The sequence below is a fragment of the Mus caroli genome, unplaced genomic scaffold (assembly GCF_978045245.1).
Source record: "Mus caroli unplaced genomic scaffold, Mus_caroli_1 scaffold_5, whole genome shotgun sequence".
NCBI classification, from domain to species: Eukaryota; Metazoa; Chordata; class Mammalia; order Rodentia; family Muridae; genus Mus; species Mus caroli.
In genome coordinates this window covers 143623088-143642725 of record NW_028227260.1, presented here as the reverse complement: position 1 = coordinate 143642725, position 19638 = coordinate 143623088, and the positions used below count along the sequence as shown (strand labels likewise).

Here is a 19638-nt window from a genome sequence, read left to right as displayed (position 1 = left end):
TATGCTATAAATTCCACCAGAGAACTCCTAAACCTGATAAACAACGTCAGGGCAGTAGCTGGATATAAAATTAACTCTATAAAATCTGTGGCCTTTTTCTACACAAATGATAAAGAGGCTGAGAAACATATTGGGGAAACAACACCCTTCACACTAGTCACACATAATATAAAATACATTGGTGTGACTTTAACTAAGGAAGTCAAAGATTTGTATGAAAAGAACTTCAAGTCTCTGAAGAAAGAAATCAAAGATGATCTCAGATGATGAAGAGATCTCCCATGCTCATGAATTAGCAGGATTAATATAGTAAAAATGGCTATCTTGCCAAAAGCAATCTACAGTTTCAATGCAATACCCATCAAAATTCCAACTCAATTCTTCATAGAGTTAGAAAGGGCAATTTGAAAGTTCATCTGGAATAACAAAAATCCTAGGATAGGAAAAACTGTTCTCAACAATAAAAGAACCTCTGGTGGAATCACCATGTCTGACCTCAAGCTGTACCTCAGAGCAATTGTGGTAAAAACTGAATGGTACTGGTACAGCAACGGACAGATAGATCAATGGAATAGAATTGAAGACCCAGAAATGAACCTACACACCTATTGTCTCTTGATCTTTGACAAAGGAGCTAAAACCATCCAGTGGAAAAAATACTGCATTTTCAACAAATGGTGCTGGCTTAACTGGCAGTTATCATGGAGACAAATGTGAATTGATACATTCTTATCTCCTTGTACTAAGCTCAAGACTAAGTGGATCAAGGAACTCCACATAAAACCAGAGACACTAAAACTTATAGAGGAGAAAGTGGGGAAAAGCCTAGGAGATATGGGCACAGGGGAAAAATTCCTGAATGGAACAGCAATGGCTTGTGCTGTAAGATCAAGAATCCACAAATGGGACCTTATTAAAATGCAAAGCTTCCCTAAGGCAAAATACACTGTCAATAAGCCAAAAAGGCCACCAACAGATTGGGAAAGGATCTTTACAAATCCTAGATCACACAGGAGAATAATATCCATTATATACAAAGAACTCAAGAGGCTGGACTCCAGAAAATCAAATAACCTTATTAAAAAATGGGACACAGAGCTAAACAGAGAATTATCAACTGAGGAATACTAAATGTCGGAGTAGCACCTTAAAAAATATTCAACATCCTTAATCATCATGGAAATGCAAATCAAAACAACCCTGAGATTCCACCTCACACCAGTCAGAATAGCTAAAATAAAAAATTTAGGTGACAGCAGATGCTGGCAAGGCTGTGGAGAAAAAGGAACACTTCTATATTGCTGGTGTGATTGCAAGCTTTTACAGCCACTCTGGAAATCAGCCTGGCGGTTCCTCAGATAATTGGACATAATACTACCAGAGGATACACCCATACCTTTCCTGGGCATATACCCAGAAAATGTTCCAACTGGTAATAAGGACACATGCTCTACTATGTTCATAGTAGCCTTATTTATAATAGCCAGAAGCTGGAAAAATCTCAGATGTCCCTCAACAGAGGAATGGATACAGAAAATGTGGTACCTTTACACAATTGTGTACTACTCAGCAATTAAAAACAATGAATTTATGAAATTCTTAGGCAAATGGATATATATGGAGGATATCATCCTGAATGAGGTAACCCAATCACAAAAGAACTCACATGATATTCACTCACTGATAAGTGGATATTAGCCCAGAAACTTAGAATACCCAAGATCCAACTTACGAAAGACATAAATCTCAAGAAGAATGAAGACCAAAGTGTGGATACTTTGTCCCTCCTAGAATGGGGAACAAAATACCCATGGAAGGAGTTACATATACAATGTTTGGAGCTGAGATGTAAGGAAGGACCATCCAGAGACTGCCCCACCTGGGGATCCATACCATAATCATCCACCAAATGCAGACACTGTTGCATATGCCAGCAAAATTTTGCTGACATGACCCTGATATAGCTGTCTCTTATGAGGCTATGCCAGTGTCTGGCAAATAAAGAAGTGGATTCCCACAGTCATCTATTGAATGCAACACAGGGCTTCCAATGGAGGAGCTAGAGAAAGTACCCAATTAGCTGAACAGGTCTATATCCCTATAGAACGAACAGCAATATGAACTAACCAGTACCCCCAGAGCTGTGTGTCTCTAGGTACATATGTAGCATCAGAAGGCCTAGTCAGCCATCATTGGCAGGATTGGCCCTTGGTCTTGCAAAGATTATATGCCCCAGTTCTGGGGAAAGCCAGGGCCAGGAAGCAGGAGTGGATGGTTTGGGGAGCAGGGTGGGGGGAGGGTATAGGGGACTTTCGGGATAGCATTTGAAATGTAAATGAAGAAATATCTAATAAAAATATTTAAAGAAGAAAAATAAGAAAGAATCTGCAATAAATATTGCTGGTCTAACTGGCTGTCTGCATGTAGAAAAATAAAAATAGATCCATATTTGTCACCTTGCTCAAAACTCAAGTCCAAGTGGATCAAAATCCTCCACATAAAACTGGATACACTGAATCTAATAGAAGACAACATGAGAAAGAGCCTCAAACATATCGACATAAGGGAAAATTTCCTGAACTAACACCATTGACATAAGCTCTAAAATCAACTATTGATAAATGGGACCTCATGGAACTTAAAAGCTTCTGTAAGGCAAAAGATACCACCATCAATAAGATAAAACAGCAGCCCACACAATGGGAAATGGTCTTCACCAACTCAACATTTGACAGAAGGCTAGTATCTAAAATACAGAAAGAACTCAAGAAACTAGACATCAACCAACTCTATAATCCAATTACAAAATGGGGTACAAATTTAAACAGACAGTTCTCATCAGAGTAATCTCAAATGAGATACAATGTCTTTAGCCACTTGGGAAATGTAAATCAAACTACATTGTGATTTCATTTTATCTGCCAAAATGGCTATGTTCAATAACACAAGGGATTCCACGAGCTGCTAGGTATGTGGACCAAGGGAAACTCTCCTCCACTGCTGGTGGGAATGTCAACTTGTACAGCTACTGTGGTGGTTTAAATCTGATTGACCCATAGGTAATGGCACCATTAAAAGATGTGGCCTTTTTGGAAGTGGTATGGTCTTGTTGGAGAAAGTATTTCACTATGGAGGGAGGACCTTGAAGTTGTGTGTGTGTGTGTGTGTGTGTGTGTGTGTGTGTGTGTGTGTGTGTGTGTGTGTGTGTGTGTTCAAGTCTGGTCAGTATGACAAAGTCCACTTCTCCTGCAGATCAAGATATAGAACTCTCAGCATCTCTACAACCTCATTTTCTTGCAGGCTGTCATGCTTCCCAGGGTTTGCATTTATAAGAGTTGCCTTGGTCATATTGTCACTCTACAGTAATCTGTAACCAGGAAAGACCTCAAGTAGAGGGATTGGGGCACCAAAATAGCCATGAAAACTTTGACCCTGCCTGAAGAATATTCTGGGACTTGAGCCTGGCAGAATAATCATCAGAGAGACCAGTGAAACTCCATGTAGCAACTGTTGAAATAGAATGCTAGTCTCAGACCCAAATATTAGGCAAGGTTGGGGAGTCCTATGGAGGAGGGAAGAACTAGAAGTGTCAGGGCTACTATAATACCATGGTCCACAGAACCAACTGATTGAGACTCATGGAGACTGGTGGAGATCAGGGAGCTTGTAGGGATCTAAGTTAGTCCTCTACATATATGCTATGGCTTTGTAGCTTGGTGTTCTTGTGGAACTCCTAATAGTTGTAGAAGGGTATGTCTCTGACTCTTTTGCCTGCTTGTGAGTCTTCTCTCCTCTGACTGGGTTGTCTAGTCCAGCCTTTATGTGATGGTGTATACCTGATCTTATCTAGTTTATTACTCTCTGTTTGGTTGATTACTGGGGAGAGGGGTGCTGGTATTTTCTGATAGAAGGAAAAGATGGGATTCATCTGGGGAATGGAATGAGAAACTGGAGGAAAGGAAGGAAGGGGTAACTGCAGCCAGGATATAATACATGAAAAAAGAATTAAATAGATAGATAGATAGATAGATAGATAGATAGATAGATAGATAGATAGATAGATAGATAGATAGATAACTGTTCAAGATATTCTGAGATTTTTTGCATTAGTTAATTAATCTACTATTTATTCATTTTACATGCTGCCTACTGCCCCCTACTCCCTGTTCCCCTTCACACAACTTGTTTCCTATCTCTCCTTTTCTCTATAAGAAGGATGATCTCCCTCCCAGGTATCAATCCATCCTAGCACACCAAGTCACTGCAGGACTAGGTATGTCTTCTCCTAATGGGACCATACAAGCCAGCCCAGTTAAGAGGAACAGGCTCCATAGGCAGAAAACAGAGTCAGGAACAGCCCCTGCTCCAGTTGTTGGAGGAACTGCATAAAGGCCAAGCTGTACATCTGCTTCATATACATATGAGGGGTTGTCTTAGGTCTAGTCCATGTATGTCCTTTAGTTGGTGACTCAGTTTGGTATACTATTTGGCTATTAAAAACAAGGACATCATTAAATTTGCAGGCCAATAGAAATAGAAAATACCATTCTGAGTGAGGTGACCCAGACCCCAAAGGACATGCCTACTACATACTCACTTATAAGTGGCTATTTACCGTAAAATACAGGATACCCATGCTATAGTACACAGACCCAAAGAGGCTAAATAACAAGGAAGGCCCAAGAAATGATAATTGTGTCTCACTCCAAAGGGGAAGTAAAATAATCAGTGGAGATGGATGGAAGGAGGGAACTGAGTAAGAGAGGGGATGGGGAGGGGATTGAGGGAACAGGATTAGGAGTAGGAAGAGCTATGGAAAGAGGGCAAGGAAAGTGAATTGGTACAAGCAGAAGGTGGTACATCTCTAGGATGTGCCAGAGACCTGGGAAGGGTGTGGCTCTGAGGGCTTATGAAGGTGATTCTACCTGAAACTCCTCATAGTGAGAGATACAGAGCCTGAAGTGGCCAATTCCTGTAGCCAGGCAAAACTCACACTAGAGGGTTAAGGACACCAACCCAACCAGAAAAACTTTGGCCCAAAATTTGTCCTAGCTAAAAGAAGTGCTGGGACCAAGATGGAGCAGAGACTGAGAGAATGGTCAACAAGTGATTGGCCCAACTTGAGACCCATCCCATGGGCAAGAAGAAATCCCTGCACTATTAATGATACTCTATTATGCTTGCAGATGGGAGCCTAGCATAACTGTCCTCTGAGAGGCTCTTTCCAGCAGCTTCCTGAAACAGATGCATAGACCCACAGACAAACATTAGAAGGACCTCAGGGAGTCTTGTAGAAGAGTTGGAGAAAGGCTGGACAGAAAAGGATAGGCACTCCACAAGGCAAACAGAGTCAACTAACATGGACCCTAGTGGCTCCCAAAAACTGAACACCCACCAAATAAACAGTTAAACTAACTACAGTGCTGTGATATTAGAATGTGGCAGAGATCCAACCATATATGAGATAAATCAATATCCAATGGCCAAAGTTGAACCAATTTCAGCAACAAAATAATTAGTATAAAATACATCTTCATCACTTCACACTTATACAAAACATGAATGTCTCATGCAGAATTCAAAATAATTACATACTTTATGTTCAAAAGTATGGAAACTAACTTTTCACTCTCCAAGTGTTGCCATGCCTCATGATTTGATCCAAAGGGTAAGGTCTGGATAGGCAGGAAACACCAAAGTAAATTTATGGTAGAAAAACCTACCATGAATAACCTCAGCCAGGTAGTCAAGGCCAACATGAATAGAAAACAGAGTCACATTGACAGTGTGTACCCTTGAAGTGAGGAGCTAAGAATGGCAATTCACATCTGTGGTTTATTCCAAACAGACCCATACAACCCAATCATGACAATAAACAGTCTAACCATGACAAAGAACTGTATAGGTAGAAAAATGTAGACAAATCCCAATGAAAGACATTCTACAAACCACATGATGAACATTTCTCAAAACTGTCACATCATCAAAAGAAATAAAATTCTAAAGACAACACGACTATCATCTATAGCTAGGATGGGATCCTTGAGCAGAAGAGGACCATTGGGTAAAAACTAAGACAATGTGAATAAAGTGTGGGTATTAGTAATGTATGAACATTGGTTCATTAATTGTGACAAATGTACCATGATAATACAAGATGTTTATAATAGGAAAGACAGTGTTGGGCGTGTGGAAATTCTATGTATTCGTTTTATAATTTTCAACAAATATAAAGGTATGATAAGATGCTATTTAACAATTTATGTTGGGCCGCATTCCTGAATAGGGGATGTGGCAGTATGTGGGGTTACATCTGCGGTGACTGGCAGACTGGCTAGAAACTACTAAAGTTCCTCTGGGATCAAATAGAATTTTATAAGAACATAATGGATGGAGAGGAGAAAACCTATGGTGGCTTTGATGGCCATGATGCTACTATGTATATGAGATTAATATCTTCTGATGGTCATGAATTTATTGTAAAAAGAGAACATGCATTAACATCAGGAACAATAAAGGCCATGCTGAGTGGTCCAGGTCAGTTTGCGGAGAATGAAACCAACGAGGTCAATTTTAGAGAGATCCCTTCACATGTGCTATCAAAAGTGTGTGTGTATTTTATCTACAAGGTCCACTATACTAACAGCTCTACTGAAATTCCTGAATTTCCAGCTGCACCTGAAACTTCATTGGAACTTCTGATGGCCACAAACTTCCCAGATTGTTAAATACAATGAATTATAATAAACTGTTAATTTTTTTAAGTATTTAAAAAAATTTGTATTAAAGACAATGTGACAATAAAATATAGAAACAAAAATAACCCTTGGTTCCTCTGTCTCGGCCTCCCAACAGTAGGGTTATAAGAACATAAAGTCATGCCTAGTTTCACACATTATAGCAAGAGATCTAAATTCAGGTCCTCATATGTTCAAAGCAAGCATGCTCATCCACATAGCCATATCACCCAACTTCCTTCGTTTTCCTTTTAGATTCTAGTAGGAATCCACATCCAGGTCTCAGAGCAGATTTTATTTCTACTAAAATCATTTTTATTAGATGACTAATCAGGGACTTTTCCTTAGGGAATAATGATTCTTCCTATCAAAGCAGGCCATAATTACCTGTATTTTTTTATCTAGGGGTGAGACTGCATGAGACTTTCTTCATCTATGTTAGGATGTCATTTGTTGGGATTCTTCAAGTTTTGTTTAGGCAGGCAACACTGAGAAGACTCAGCAGGCTACATTTTATATATTTGTTTATATGTATATGAAATGATGATTTAAAAGAGATTGTGGATTTTGGAGGACGTTTCAGGATGGGTGACTTGAGAGGGGTAGGAAGGAGAATACCAAATGAATAAAAAATATAAAAGGAAAAGAAAAGAAGTATGACCGCCCCTAGGTGTGATGGGGAAGAAAACTTACTATACATATACGAGACAGCATAGCCAGAGGCAGAGACCTCTGGGAGAATTCAGAGTGAACATGACCAGAAGAAGCTGTGTGGTGTAGAGATGGAGGGAGGGAGAGAAGGGAGAGAGAAGAAAGGAATCAGTTGTAGCGACCATTGTGATTGTGAAAAGCTTGGCAAATAATTGGGATACTTTTTACATTTAGAGCGACCTTGTTTCCAGGTCTCCTCAAGATGATCCAGTTCATGCCTCTTCCCCTCAAGTGATTATGAGTATAGCCTACTTTCACTCTGAACATTATCACATTTTGTCTGACAAAATCTTGAATATTGTTCCAAAACATTAAAAGAAAAAGCATAATTTAGTGACTTTTCTTGTGGAGAATAGCAAACCAGCTAATGCTAGTTGGCTACTGAACACTTAATTTTTGAAAATTTACTCTTTGAAAGTTTCATTTGCTGATATAGTGTATCTTGATGGATCATTTCCACCCAATCCTCTCTTCTTTTTCAAGAACCCGTCCATTGTTTGTCCTTATATTCAAATCCTTCTTTTTTACTTATTTATGGTCAGGATCTCCTTAGTGCTGATCATGCTCATGGGAGTGGGCCACAGTTCTAAGGAAAAGTGCTTTCCCTAACTCACTACCCATCAATTGCTCTAGTTGCATCTAGTTGCTCTATCTCTGGCTTCCTTCCTTAATACATGCTAGGATATTTTTCAACATCCAAGGCTTTATTACTAACAGTAAGATCCAAGGCTAGTTTGTGTAGCCTCAACTGGCTCTTCAACTTCTGGCACATTTGATCTTCTGGCCCTTGGAATGGTCATAGGGTTTGGTATTATCTGTGTGTGATTCCTGGAGCCTTGCAAAAAGACTGGTACACCTATCATCCCTTAAAAGTACTGGACAGGAACACAGTGCCTCATGCCTTGAGAGACTATAGGACCAACTTGTTGAAGGCAAGGATCTTATCTCCAGCCTTGAGGATGTGACTTTGGGCCCAGCTGCTCACCTACAGTGCACACACCTTCAGTTTGAGCACTTGCAAAATCCACATATCTATGACTATCACCACAAACACAGCTGTTCTGTTCTCCCAGACAGGAAGCTTCATCTTTTGAATCATCCAGGACAGGACAGAGGTGACTAGATATTGCAACTCATAAATAACATTTTCAGCACAACCTAATTGAAAGTAGACTTGGTTTGTCTGGCCAGAAACCTCTACAAGTAGATGTTCTGGCATTGGGTTCCTTGTGTTGCACCATTTGGTCCTTGTGGTGAATGTTAACACCCATAATGATGCCTCCTGCTTGGTCAGATCTGGATTTCACAGTACTCTCAATCCTCTGAGTCTAATATCCTCTCCAGCCATTTTTTCCAATGTCCTTTGAGCCTTGGGGCAGTGGTTGATATAGTTGCCTCATATACTTTTGAGTGGTCACAGTCATGTATTCTCTGGAAACTGAACAGTAATCTCTGTATTAATCACTGCCCATTTCAACAAGAATTTTCTCTGACCAACATTGGGCATGGCACAAATCTCTAAATATAGACTCTCTATATTTTTTATATAGAAGACAGTTTCACAACATGGCCATTTAGAAAAAGTAAACAAGATTGGCAGCTTATCCCTGGGGCTTATGACTTCTGGGGTCACAAGTTTTACCTTGTTTACTGTACCAAGCATGACTTTTCTCCAGTGAAACAGGAAAGTAGTTAGTTTGATCTCTACAATAAAGTGCAGTCTATGAACAATAAACAGAATTTGGCTATTAATTGGATATAATTAATTTTCCTAACTCTCTTACCTCGAATTCTCAATAAAATTAACTTGGAGCCTGGATGGTCTCCATGTTCAGGTGTATAGTTTGAGATTAAGTTATTTATAATGATTCATATCCCCTAGAAATAAACAAATTCGGGTAAAATACCATGTAACCTTCTCTACATTCTCCTTGTGAAAAACTGAAGTTTCTTGACATCCTTGTTATAGTTTAACCAACCATATTATCACTCTCAATTTCTGATGGAACCATCTTCTTAACATGTACAAATGAAGAGATAAAGCCATCATCTAAGGAAAAAAGAATATTCTATAATTTATCCATCATCTAAGGAAAAAGAATATTCTATAATCTAGCTTGTGTGAAATAATATTCCCTTTCTTTTTAAATTGAGTTGCCCCACAAATATAACCCTGAATGCAGCATACTGTGAAAAACATATTTTCTATCACACACCTTACATCTCAAAAACCCAGTTTGCTTTTCTTTACATCTGAGAAGACTTTAGTAACAGCACTTTAGAGCTGCAGTTTTCCAGATATTGTATTTGCAGAGGCAACCTATTATATGAGTTAGGAATAAAGCAAATTATTCTGCTTTCCCATTGTTCTTGTCCCTAAATCTATTTATAATTTTGTTCCAAAATAACCTTTGATAAACTTTGTGCTAGTTTGAATTGATTCTAAGCATATTGAAGTACCTAAGTCTGTCGTGTTATACCATATGATGCCATCAGAAGTCATCCATACAGATGAGAAGAGATAGTAGGGAGACGAAGGAATAAAGATCAAAGGAGTCACTTGCTGAAGCCCAGTGGGACCATAGCGCAGCATCTTTTCCCCCTTCTTTCTGAGAGGCGAGAAATCTGAGAATTATCAAACATCTGGCAATTACTCACCTGGGTGCTGCTAATGATTGTTGTAATGAGATGGAGCAAGGCCAATATTCTTCCTGCTGTGCTCTTATTAGTGAGAAATAGTATCTACCTGTCTTATTTCTATTTTAACCTACCATGTAATCTGAGAAATGAAGAATCTATGCAGCATTTCTGAGACAGCAAAATAGAGGAGCAGGGAATATTCTGAGGAAAGTATGCTGTGATAGGACATTCAGCCGCTTCTGGGGACAGATATTTGGGATGAGAAAGATAAAGTAGAATAGGGTTTCAGTTATTCATGTGTATTTGTACTGCTGCTATTATTGTTCTGTTTTTGATAATTTTGATCAAGTGTCTATAGCATTTATTGTTTTTGTTGTTGTTGATGATGATGAGACAGGGTTAGATGGCCTCTAATTTTTATGTAGCTGAGATGACTTGAGCTGCTGATCTTTCTGCCTTCACCTCTTGACTGTAAGGACTACAGGTATTTGCTACCACACCAATGCATACATCAGCTGGGGATCAAAACCAAGTCTGCATGCCAGACAGGCATTCTACAAACTGAACTATGTCCTCATACTGTTATCAATGTTTAGGAAAAAAAACCTTTGAAATAACAATTATTGTCTTAGTTTGTGTTTAAGTGGTTAAATGTGTATGACTCAAGTTTTCAATGTACTCTAATGACCATATTTTTTCCATTTGTCTTATTATGCTTGGGATTAAAACTACATTGCTGTGTACACAAAGCAAGTACTTTATAACAAATATACGTCTCTAGGTATTGGTGGCTTTTTTCTTTATTTAATTCTACTATATTTTAACAGAATCATATTTTCATGAAATATTTTAATTTTTATTGTTTCTATATTATGTACACTCAACTCTTTGATGTACAACAATTTATGTGGATGGACTTCTTTGGAAGTAGTTCTAGATTGCTGATAATTATGTAGCCAGAGGCTGGAGAGATGGTTCAGCAATTAACATAGCTTATTGCTTTTGTAGATGAGCCAGATTCAGTTCCTAGCACCAACACAGTAGTTTATGACCACTTGTAACTCCAATACCAGGAGATTGCATGTTTTTCTCTTTTTATAAAATGAGAACACAAAGTTGAGTGGACATGGAATGAAGGGTATATCTGTGAGGATTTGGGGGAGGATGAATTTCATCAAAATACATTATATGAACCTCTCAAAGAATTACTCACAGTATTTTAGAATTTTTTTAAAAAAATATTCAGCCAAAATTATCATCTATTTATCAAACCTTTCCACATTATGAATAAAATTTTATTCTTTTCTTGCTTTTTGTTCTATCTGATGTATTACAATGATGAAATGTTCCAAAGAACAGATGATACAATCTAGCACAGTCTCTCATATCCTATCAATTTGAGATTTCCTCCAAAGGAATTTATCAGCTATGTGTTCATCGCTCCTGCTGCTTCTATGCATTTAAGGCCATATATGAACATGTAAGATAAATAGCTTTTTATGCAGGTATTAATTTATTATTTATCTATGAAGACCATTCTTTGGCAGACGCTTTACTCTTTTGTATTAGTTCTAGAGTATCTTATTGTATATAAATATTTAATTCATTACATTCAAAAAATAAGTTTTTAATTACATAAAAATTTTCACTGACATAAATATATTTCAAAAACTTTACATACATCTTTATGTTTCAGTATGCTATGTGGGGATATAGAGAAATTATCATCTAATTAGAAGTGTATACATGTGTGTTTGTGTGTGTATGTATGTATGTCTTTGTGTGTGTGTTATATATGTGTGTTTGTACATATACAAAGGCATTACCAATATGCATTTATTCTGACACTGTACAATGATCAACACATGTCACCATCTTCAACAAAACTGGGCCACTAAATTTGTAAACTTTTGTGCTTTTTCCATAACCATAAATAAGTTTAGGGTTGTCTGTCAGTTATCTATCTATTCAATTTAGATAATACATAGCATTTTTATACTCTTTCTTGGTGTGTAGATCAAACTATTCTTGAACTTGTTTCTCTTGACTTCATCCTCTCAAATGGGATTACAAGTATCTACAACTATACTCAGCTATTACATATGTGAGGTTATTGTATAAATACATACATATATACATATACATGTACAGACAATTTGTTTAACCATAAGCACTGTGTATGGAAAAGAAAAATACAGAAGCCATTTCATGTTCCTAATCTTTAGTTTAAGACATTTTGATTTTACAATGTGTTATTTCACATTTTGGAATCTGATGATTATTGAATATTTAATTTATAGCCCAACTTTTCAAAGTTGATCTGTTATATTTTCATTGTCTTTTATAGCCATACTTTCAACAATAACTACATGATTAAGTAGTTTTAGTGCCTAAATCTAGAGTATTACACCACTACGTTTTCTTTCCCCAGGTGTTTATAATTTCTATTCCTCACTTTGTAGTAGAATACCTCTTTTGCTTTGGCTTAATGAATCGTGTCTGACAGCAGTTTCCCTGGAAACAGAGGTTGAGGCAAGGATTTATATGCAGAAAGATAATATACGTCTGGATGTATGGCAAACAATAACTGAAAAAAAAAACAGGGACAAAACTATATGAAGGTCATGCAACTATGACAAGGCTTCAGACAATTGAATGGAAAGTTCTAGACACAGATTGCACCTTCAGTAGCCCTTTAGGATTACTCTAAACTGATTAGGGTTGATACAATAATCACATTCTCTGAGGGTTCCTATTTGCTCCTTACCTGACAGCCATCAGCAGACAGGAATGCCTTTTTCTTACTATGGAAAGCAAGATATATAGCATCTTCTAAAAGTAAAAATTTTCCCTGAAAATGAAGCTTTATCCCTCAAGTCTTTTTACCATCAAAATTACATGGGGATATTAATTGTTGTCTAAGGGTTCATAGTAAATATGATCCTGGGCTTATTATAATTCTTTCCTAAGTTAACTATTTTAATTTGGACAGGTGTGGGTCTGCATTTCACTTCAAATGTTAGAACAGCACTTGGGTAGGTGAAACACAGAGGCACTAGGCTACATGTCAGGCTTGTGGGACTTCTATGCACTCCTTGATGAGAGAAACAGCCTTTCTTGTCCAAACTGTTTATTCATGCAAAAATAGAATGCATAAAACTAACTCATGGTGGACCAGAGATTAAAATACCTTTTGTAGGAAAGGATGCCCAGAAAGGGAATCTTAGTGGCTAAACCCTTTGGGCCTATCTAGGCACTTCATTAGCATGGAGGACTCTATGCTCTATGCTACATGATCAGCTGTTATAGTCCTTTTAGTGGGATGTCATAGTGGTCACCTGTTCCAGGACAGGAGTCTGGATGGAAGGTAATGAACTCCTGCCATTTTCGATTAAGAGTTCTGGGTTCTGAACTTTTGCTACTATCTTACCAGTTCTGCAGTCTGGTGGCATGGTCCACTGCTCTTCATCCAGCCATATTTTTCTTTTTTGTAGGTTTCAATACATGGACCAAACATGTTAGAAGTTAGTGGCTATTTGTTAATTATTCTCCATGTTCAGCAATAGAAGGTGGCTTGTTTTCTTTCTTTGTTTCTTTGTTTCTTTGTTTCTTTGTTTCTTTGTTTCTTTGTTTCTCTCTCTCTCTCTCTCTCTCTCTCTCTCTCTCTCTCTCTCTCTCTCTCTCTCTCTTTCTTCCTTTAGCAAACCTATTATCTTACCATTTCTTTTGTTTCGTCTTCAGGAACATACATTTTGCTAGAGAAAGCTAGTTCCATAGTTATGTCTTTAAATATGCCATTGCCTCTATCTTTGATAACATCTTTCTGATATCCTGTTCTAATCTTCAATGAATGCTTATCAAATTTATTCTCTTCACCACTGACTTACTTTTCTTCAGTGACCAATCTGTTCTTTTCTGATTGGGCTGGGAATTTAATTTTTCTTACATTTTTATGTCTCCTGCTGACTTTTCCTCTCAGCTACTCTTGTCTTCATTTACATCCACATTCCATACAGGCTGTTATAGTCTCTGTTATTTTCTTCACTACCCCTCTTCTTTTCCTTAAAAAATTATATTTTAATCCTTAAGAATCACCAATTCTTTATCTCTGAAATTTGGGAGTTTTAGCATATAGCCCAGATCTGAAATAGTGTACTTATATTTTATGCTTTTAGGTTATTACTCCTCTTCTAAATCAAAACAATATGTTAAGATCTATTTTCCATTTTGGTTCATTTTCTCTCATGTCTAAATAGGAGACAAATAATACACCTTAGTATGGGTTCATTTTTTATTTCTCGCTGTCCAGGTTAGTGGTAAGAACAGTCTTGTTTGTACAATTTGTTGAATGACACTGTATATGCACAGCTCATCCAAATGAACATGTCAAATTTACAAACTATTAACATTCCATTGAAGATGGAAAATTCTTCTTCTTCTATGAATTTAATTTATGGAGACTGATGTGTTTTATATAAAAAGTCAAGGATATTTTTTGTAGAACACAGTATGGTGAAGTGGGAGGAATGCCTCAGTAGGTTCATGCTGAGGCATCCTTTCTCCTTAGGTTCCACCTATATGGAGGGTATATATAGAAGGGTATAGTGTAGAGTAGAATTCACTTAGGGCAATCAGAAGGGAGATAAGAAGAGAGGAGAGGAGAGGAGAGGAGAGGAGAGGAGAGGAGAGGAGAGGAGAGGAGAGGAGAGGAGAGGAGAGAGAGAGAGAGAGAGACAGAGACAGAGACAGAGACAGAAACAGAGAGACAGAGAGAGAAGAAACCATCCAGGAACATGAGGAGAGAGGGGGGAGGAGAAGGGGAGAGAGGGAGAAAGGGGTCAAGAGAGAGAGAGAAGAGAAGAGGCAGAAAGAAGGAAGAGGGGCCAAACATTTTCTTATATAGCAAGCCAGGCCTTCCTGGCTGTTGCAAGGTAACTGTTGGGTAAAACATAGAAGGAATGCTAACAGAGACTAATTTATTTGTTCATTACTAGTAACATCCTAAAATTTCATGGGTTTAAAATTTTCATATGTATATATATATATATATATATTATTTTTTTCTTAAACTGTTACACAGACCCCTTTATATTCTAGTTGCTTAAATGTACTTATCATCTCGGATATGTTAAGGTTTTAGAATATAATTTACTATTTTGGTATTTGAGTATGGGCAATATTACGTTTCAAGGACCTTTAAGTCTTAAAATGATTATTTTTGGCTATGCTTTTTCTATTTAAGATAGAGTCTCACTGTGAAGCCTTTACTAGCCTCGGACTATCTAGACTATATCAGCCTTGAACTCACAGATATTCACTTGCCTTTGCTCTCTGATTCCTGGAATCAAAGGCATTTGCCCTCATGTCTAGTTCTTGGAATATTTTTTAAAGAGACTTTATACATAATGGAGCAATACCATTACTAAAATGTTTTTACACATAAGTTACTACATGGCTGAGGGTTTTCTCTGAGATACAATGATTGGGACACACAATGGAAATTGGCATATTCCCTGCTCTCTTTACTTTCTCTTTATATTTTTAGTATTAAGATTCACAGCTTATAGTCTATTAATGTCTCCAATAGTATGCTGGTTATTTTTTTGTCTTCTTCAAACTGTTGTCTTCACTCTCCTATACTCTATTTTGTAGAACAGACCCTGAAAAGCCAGTTTTCTGTATTTTCATGTTATTTGGCTTTTCCTTAAGAGAAACATTAATGATTGTTTTAGTTACTCTTCTGTTGCTGTGAAGACAGACCAAGACCAAGATAACTCTTGTAAAGAGAAAGCATTTAATAGGGGGCTTGCTCACAGTTTCAGAGGTTTAGTCCATTATCATCTTGACAGGGAGCATGGCAGCAGGCAGGCAGACAATGGAACAGTATCTGAGAGTTATATCATGATCCTTAGGAAGAGTAAGAGACTGGGCTTAGCATGACCTTTTCAAATCTCAAAGCCTACCTTCCTCCAAGAACACACCTCCTAATCTTTCTAATCCTAACAAATAATTCCAGTCACTAGTGACTAAGCATTTAAATATATGATCGTGTGTGTGTGTGGGGGGGGGGCATTCTTTTTTTTTTCTTTCTTTTTTTTTTTATTACATATTTTCCTCAATTACATTTCCAATACTATCCCAAAAGTCCCCCATAGCGCCCCCCACTTCCCTACCCACCCATTCCCATTCTTTTGGCCCTGGCATTCCCCTATATTGGGGCATATAAAGTTTGCAAGTCCAATGGGCCTCTCTTTCCATTGATGGCCGACTAGGCCATCTTTCGATACATATGCAGCTAGAGACAAGAGCTCCAGGGTTCTGGTTAGTACATCATGTTGTTCCAACAATAGGGTTGCAGATCCCTTTAGCTCCTTGGGTACTTTCTCTAGCTTCTCCATTGGGAGCCCTGTGATACATCCAATAGCTGACTGTGAACATCCACTCCTGTGTTTGCTAGGCCCCGGCATCTTCTCACAAGAGACAGCTATATTTGGGTCCTTTCAGCAAAATCTTGCTAGTGTATGCAATGGTGTCAGCGTTTAGAAGCTGATTATGGGACGGATCCCTGGATACAGCAGTCTCTAAATGGTCCATCCTTTCATCACAGCTACGAACTTTGTCTCTGTAACTCCTTCCCTGGGTGTTTTGTTCCCAATTCTAAGAAGGTGCACAGTGTCCACACTTTGGTCTTCATTCTTCTTGAGTTTCATGCGTTTATCAAATTGTATCTTATATCTTGGGTATCCTAAGTTTTGGGCTAATATCCACTTATCAATGAATACATATTGTGTGAGTTCTTTTGTGATTGTGTTACTTCACTCAAGATGATGCCCTCCAGGTCCATCCATTTGGCTAGGAATTTCATAAATTCATTCTTTTTAATAGCTGAGTAGTACTCCATTGTGTAAATGTACCATAATTTCTGTATCCATTCCTCTGTTGAGGGACATCTGGGTTCTTTCCAGCTTCTGGCTATTATAAATAGGGCTGCTATGAACATAGTGGAGCATGTGTCCTTTTTACCGGTTGGAATATCTTCTGGATATATGCCCAGGAGAGGTATTGCTGGATCCTCCGGTAGTACTATGTCCAATTTTCTGAGGAACCGCCAGACTGATTTCCAGAGTGGTTGTACAAGCTTGCAATCCCACCAACAATGGAGGAGTGTTCCTCTTTCTCCACATCCTCGCCAGCATCTGCTGTCACCTGAATTTTTGATCTTAGCCATTCTGACTGGTGTGAGGTGGAATCTCAGGGTTGTTTTGATTTGCATTTCCCTGATGATTAAGGATGTTGAACATTTTTTCAGGTGCTTCTCTGCCATTCGGTATTCCTCAGGTGAGAATTCTTTGTTCAGTTCTGAGCCCCATTTTTTAATGGGGTTATTTGACTTTCTGGAGTCCACCTTCTTGAGTTCTTTATATATATTGGATATTAGTCCCTTATCTGATTTAGGATAGGTGAAGATCCTTTCCCAATCTGTTGGTGGTTTTTTTGTCTTATTGATGGTGTCTTTAGCCTTGCAGAAGCTTTGTAGTTTCATGAGGTCCCACTTGTCAATTCTCGATCTTACAGCACAAGCCATTACTGTTCTATTCAGGAATTTTTCCCCTGTGCCCATATCTTCAAGGCTTTTCCCCACTTTCTCCTCTATAAGTTTCAGTGTCTCTGGTTTTATGTGAAGTTCCTTGATCCACTTAGACTTGACCTTAGTACAAGGAGATAGGAATGGATCGATTCGCATTCTTCTACATGTTAACAACCAGTTGTGCCAGCACCATTTGTTGAAAATGCTGTCTTTCTTCCACTGGATGTTTTTAGCTCCCTTGTCGAAGATCAAGTGACCATAGGTGTGTGGGTTCATTTCTGGGTCTTCAATTCTATTCCATTGGTCTATTTGTCTGTCACTATACCAGTACCATGCAGTTTTTATCACAATTGCTCTGTAGTAGAGCTTTAGGTCCGGCATGGTGATTCCACCAGAGGTTCTTTTATCCTTAAGAAGAGTTTTTGCTATCCTAGGTTTTTTGTTATTCCAGATGAATTTGCAGATTGCACTTTCTAATTCGTTGAAGAATTGATTTGGAATTTTGATGGGGATTGCATTGAATCTGTAGATTGCTTTTGGCAAGATAGCCATTTTTACAATGTTGATCCTGCCAATCCATGAGCATGGGAGATCTTTCCATCTTCTGAGATCTTCTATAATTTCTTTCTTCAGAGACTTGAAGTTTTTATTATACAGATCTTTCACTTCCTTAGTTAGAGTCACGCCAAGATATTTTATATTATTTGTGACTATTGAGAAGGGTGTTGTTTCCCTAATTTCTTTCTCAGCCTGTTTATTCTTTGTGTAGAGAAAGGCCATTGATTTGTTTGAGTTAATTTTATATCCAGCTACATCACCGAAGCTGTTTATCAGGCTTAGGAGTTCTCTGGTGGAATTTTTAGGGTCACTTATATATACTATCATATCATCTGCAAAAAGTGATATTTTGACTTCATCTTTTCCAATTTGTATCCCTTTGATCTCCTTTTGTTGTCGAATTGCTCTGGCTAGGACTTCAAGTACAATGTTGAATAGGTATGGAGAAAGTGGACAGCCTTGTCTAGTCCCTGATTTTAGAGGGATTGCTTCAAGCTTCTCACCATTTACTTTGATGTTGGCTACTGGTTTGCTGTAGATTGCTTTTATCATGTTTAGGTATGGGCCTTGAATTCCTGATCTTTCCAAGACTTTTATCATGAATGGGTGTTGGATCTTGTCAAATGCTTTTTCCGCATCTAACGAGATGACCATGTGGTTTTTATCTTTGAGTTTGTTTACATACTGGATTACGTTGATGGATTTCCGTATATTGAACCATCCCTGCATCCCGGGATGAAACCTACTTGGTCAGGATGGATGATTGTTTTGATGTGTTTTGGATTCGGTTAGCAAGAACTTTATTGAGGATTTTTGCATCAATATTCATAAGGGATATTGGTCTGAAGTTTTCTATCTTTGTTGGGTCTTTTTGTGGTTTAGGTATTAGAGTAATTGTGGCTTCATAAAATGAGTTGGGTAGAGTACCTTCTGTTTCTATTTTGTGGAATAGTTTGTGAAGAACTGGGATTAGATCTTCTTTTAAGGTCTGATAGAACTCTGCACTAAACCCATCTGGTCCTGGGCATTTTTCAGTTGGGAGACTATTAATGACTGCTTCTATTTCTTTGGGGGATATAGGGCTGTTTAGATCATTAACCTGATCTTGATTCAACTTTGGTACCTGGTATCTGTCTAGGAACTTCTCCATTTCATGCAGGTTCTCCAGTTTTGTTGAGTATAGCCTTTGGTAGAAGGATCTGATGGTGTTTTGGATGTCTTCAGGATCTGTTGTTATGTCTCCTTTTTCATTTCTGATTTTGTTAATTAGGATGCTTTCCCTGTGCACTCTAGTGAGTCTGGCTAAGGGTTTATCTATCTTGTTGATTTTCTCAAAGAACCAGCTCCTTGATTGGTTGATTCTTTGAATAGTTTTTCTTGCTTCCACTTGGTTGATTTCACCCC

The 19638-nt window shown here is 38.0% G+C and overlaps 2 pseudogenes; one reads left to right on the top strand and one right to left on the bottom strand.

Annotated features, from left to right (window-relative positions):
- Window positions 1-6353: 6353 nt before the first annotated feature.
- LOC110287372 (elongin-C pseudogene) lies at window positions 6354-6728 on the top strand (annotated as a pseudogene).
- Window positions 6729-8204: 1476 nt separating this feature from the next.
- LOC110287078 (large ribosomal subunit protein eL18 pseudogene) lies at window positions 8205-8719 on the bottom strand (annotated as a pseudogene).
- Between the last annotated feature and the right edge of the window lie 10919 nt (window positions 8720-19638).